This window comes from Protobothrops mucrosquamatus, unplaced genomic scaffold (assembly GCF_001527695.2).
Source record: "Protobothrops mucrosquamatus isolate PMUCROS unplaced genomic scaffold, P.Mucros_1.0 scaffold4295, whole genome shotgun sequence".
Lineage (NCBI taxonomy): Eukaryota > Metazoa > Chordata > Lepidosauria > Squamata > Viperidae > Protobothrops > Protobothrops mucrosquamatus.
This window is the reverse complement of record NW_015390209.1, coordinates 5,838-10,492: the sequence shown is the minus strand read 5'-3', so window position 1 is coordinate 10,492 and position 4,655 is coordinate 5,838.

The following is a 4,655-nucleotide window of genomic DNA, read 5'->3' as shown; positions in this document are numbered from 1 at the left end:
ACCCTTGATAGAAAAATAAAATAAGCTTCCAGACCTTCTCTTCTCAACTCCAACCACCCCGGCCTTCTCCTTTTCTTCCCTTTTCTATCCTTCCTCCTTCCACTCACGCCAGCCACACCCAAAGCCAACTGCAGCTGTCCCAATCTTTCCCTTCCCAGTCAAGCTCCTGCAAGCACTCTCAGGCAGTCCCCGCTACAATTGCAACTGGGAAAACCATGGCCTTGACTGTACGCACTTTTGTTGGCAGGGTGACGTCTCTGCTTTTTAGTATACTGCCTAGATTTGCCTTTGCTTTTAGACTACGTTAGTTAAAAGGCAGAAGGCCTCAAAAGCTGAGTTGCGCCAGCCTCACAGGGCAAACAAGGTAAGATAAACTTTATTGTCATTTTTTACTGTGAGCGCATACTTGACACACCTTAAAAATGAAATTCTGTTGCCTGCTCTCAAAAGAAAGGATATATCTACCCATCTCACACATAACACACGTATACACATGCTATGTACTGTAAACGCAACCAGGTGAGCCTAATTCTATTGTAAAAGTATATTGACAGAACCTCCCAAGTCTAAAAGGACAATTCTCCCTCCATCTCCTTTACAGGCTGAGATGTTGGGATGCTACAAAGAGTGCAGAGAAGAGCCACAAAGATGATTAGGGGACTGGAGGCTAAAACATATAAGGAACGGTTGCTGGAATTGGATATGTCTAGTTTAACGAAGAGAAGGACGAGGGGGGACATGATAGCAGGGGCTGCCCCAAAGAAGAGGGAGTCAAGCTATTCTCCAAAGCGCCTGAAGGCAGGACAAGAAGCAACGGGTGGAAACTCATCAAGGAGAGAAGCAACCTGGAACTAAGGAGAAATTTCCTGACAGTTAGAACAATTAACCAGTGGAACAACCTGCCTCCAGAAGCTGTGAATGCTCCAACACTGGAGGTTTTCAAGAAGAGACTGGACAGACATTTGTCTGAAATGGTATAGGGTTTCCTGCCTGAGCAGGGGGTTGGACTAGAGGACCTCCAAGGTCCCTACCAGCTCTATTCTATTCTATTCTATTCTATTCTATTCTATTCTATTCTATTCTATTCTATTCTCTCTTTTATGTTCTATTCTATTCTATTCTATTCTATTCTATTCTATCCTATCCTATCCTATCCTATCCTATTCTTGTCTAGTCTAGTCTAGTCTAGTCTAGTCTAGTCTCCAAAGTGCCTAAAGGCAGGACAAGAAGCAACAGATGGAAACTGATCAAGGAGAGAAGCCACCTAGGAGAAATTTCCTGACAGTGAGGACAATTAATCAGTGGAACAACTTGCCACCAGAAGTTGTGGGTGCTCCATCATTGAGGGTTTTCAAGAAGAGCTTGGACAATCATTTTTTTTTTAGAATGGTACATGGTCTCCTGCTTGAGTAAAGGGTTGGACTAGAAGATCTCCAAGGTCCCTTCCAAGTCCTTCTGTTATTCTGTTAAGCTAAGGGGGGTCCCAAGCCATTATAGCTTGGAACTTTGATGACTTCCTGCGTGTAGCCATACCGCTATACAGAAGTGGCTCACCACTGCCACCTTGTGGACAGTTTGGGAGGGATTTTTTGGGGGGGACTTTCTTTCTCAAGATTCTGCCTGTGGCATTTCCTGGTGGTCTTCCATCCCTGCAGTAACCACTTGCTAATCATTAGACATTCTAAAAGAGAAGAGAAGAAAGCCTTTGGACCCTTTGGACGCCATTTCATCCACTCTGGCTTTCTTTCGGCACCCCGAGAGACATTTGATGTTGTCTGGTCTGCTGGCAGCCACCATACCCCATGCCAGGTGGGGAATTCTGGGACTTGAAGTCCACACATCTTTAGCTGCCAAGGTTGAGAAACGCCGTTCAACAGCAAATTATAGGTAGTCCTCAATTTACGACCACGTAGTCCTCAATTTACGACCGTGGACCAGGATTTCCACTGCTAAGCTAGGTGGTTAAGTTGTTAAGTGGGTCACACCCAATTTTACGACAATTTTTGCTGTGGCTGCTAAGCGAATCAGAAGCTGGCTGGGAAAGTCGCAACTGCTGGGTGCTCAGTGCCCAGATTCCAATCAAATGACCAGGGGGATGTTGTGACGGTTGTAAGTGTGAGGAAGGGGGTGTAACTCACTTACTTCAGTGACGTGGCAGCTTTGAACGGATGCTAAAGAAATGGTTCTACGTTGAGGTCTAGCTGCATAGGTAGTTCTCGACTTACAACAGTTCATTTAGTGACCGAAGTCACAACGGCACAAAGAAAAAGGGACTTATGACCGTTTTTCACACTTACGACCGTCGTAGCGTCCCCCAGGGTCACGGGATCAAAATTCGGATGCTTGGCAACTGACTCACATTTATGACGGTTGCTGTGCCCCGGGGGTCACGTGATCCCCTTTTGCAACCTTCTGACAAGCAAAGTCAAGGGGGGGAGCCAGATTCACTTAACGACCGGGTTACTCATTTAACAACTGCAGGGATTCACTTAGCAACTGAGGCAAGAGAAGTCATAAAATGGGGCAAAACTTGCTTACATTTCTCACTGAGCAACATACATTTGGTGCTCAATTGTGGTCGTAAGTAGAGGACTACCTGTTTTCGCCCTCCTCTTTCTGAACCTGTCAGTCTCCAGTCTTCAGTCTCCGACATGAATAGTATGAGTAGAATAGAGCTGGAAGGGACCTTGGAGGTCTTCTAGTCCAGCCCCTTGCTCAAGCAGGAGAACCTATAGTATACCATCTCAGACAGGTGATTGTCCAGTCTCTTCTTAAAAACCTCCAAGAATAATGGAATAGAATAGAATATAGAATGTAAAATAATAATAGAATACAGAATCTTCTATATATAAATAAAAATGTAAATGTTCGTTTGTTCAAAATCTTAAATCTCCGAAAGTTCTTCACCGATTGCTTTGAAATTTTGACACAATGTTGCATTCGAATACACGCTTGTTTTTATATACCTACTATTATATAGATGTCACACCTGTGACAGGTAAAAACATGCTTTTTTTGAAAAACAGCGCCATCGTTTGGACGTAAATTTAACCAGACTGAGCCACAGCAATGCATGGCCGGGTACAGCTAGTATAAAATAATAATAGAACAGAACAGAACAGAATAGAAGGGACCTTGGAGGTCTTCTAGTCCAGCCCCCTGCTTGAGCAGGAGAACCTATACCATCTCAGACAAGTGGCTGTCCAGTCTCTTCTTAAAAACCTCCAGTGATGGAGCGCCCACAATTTCTGGAGGCAGGTTGTTCCACTGGTTAATTGTCCTCACTGTCAGGAAGTTTCTCCTTAATTCCAGGTTGCTTCTCTCCTTGATCAGTTTCCAACCATTGTTTCTCATCCATCCCTCTGGTGCTTTGGGGAACAACTTGACCCCCTCTTCTTTGTGGCAGCCCCTCAGATACTGGAACGGTGCTATCATGTCCCCCCGTTTCTTCTTTTCTTTAGACTAGCCAAACCCAAGTCCCGCGGCCGTTCTTCGTACGTTTTAGCCTCCAGGCCTTGGATCATCTTAGCTGCGCTTCTCTGGATTTTTTTCCAAACTCTCAACATCTTTTTTGTGATATGGGTGACCCCAATTGGCTGCAATATTCCAGGTGTGGCCTGACTAGGGTTTTATAAAACGGCAAATCCATCAGCCATTTCCAGTTAGCTCTTTAATGCTTCAATCAATACAGGGCTGGGTGGATAATACTGACTTCCCGGAACAGAGACACAGACACCGCTGGGTGCCTCGTCTAAGGCCCGATCTTGGGTCTTAGGACAAGGAAATGGGGTGTTTTTTTTACCTTCATTGCAGCTTTTGCAACAACGAGGCGGGGTGGTTAACTCAGGAGCGAAAAATGAGGAAGAGTTTTGCAATAACTGCTCGGGGGAAAATGTCACAGGGAAATGATGGGAGAGACCAGCCACATCTGATGAACAGAGAATCCGAGGGTTGGAAGGGACCGTGGAGGTCCTCTAGTCCAACCCACTGCTCAGGCAGGAGAGTCTATACCATTCTGGACCAATGGAAACCTTGAAAACCTCCACTGATGGAGCAACTTTAACTTCTGGAGGCAGGTGCCTAAGGTGGGATTAAAACTCACCATCTCCATGAGGTTTGGACCAAACTCACCCAGCCGGCTTTCACGCCTACGGCGGGACTAGAACTCACCGTCTCCTGGTGATTGGCCCAAAGTCACCCAGCCTGTTTTCATGTCTAAGGCAGGACTAGAACTCACCGTCTCCTGGTCATTGGCCAGCCAGCTTTCACGCCTATGGTGGGACTAGAACTTCTCATTGTTTCTTTCTCTCTTTACCTTCCTTCCTTCTGTTCCTCCCTCCCCTTTCCTTTCGTTCTTTTTTCTCTCCCTCTCCCTCCCTCTTTCTTCCTTCGTCTTTTTTCTTTCTTTTTCTTTTCTTTCTTCCTTCTTGCTTCCTTCTTTCCTTCCTTGGCTTTCCTTTCTTTCTTTCTTTCTCTCCTTCCTTCCTTCTTTCTTTCTCTTTTCTTTCCTTCGCTTTCCTTTCTTTCTTTCTTTCTCTCCTTCCTTCCTTCCTCCTTTCTTTCTTTCTCTTTTCTTTCCTTCCTTCTGTTCCTCCCTCCCCTTTCCTTTCGTTCTTTTTTCTCTCCCTCTCCCTCCCTCTTTCTTCCTTCGTCTT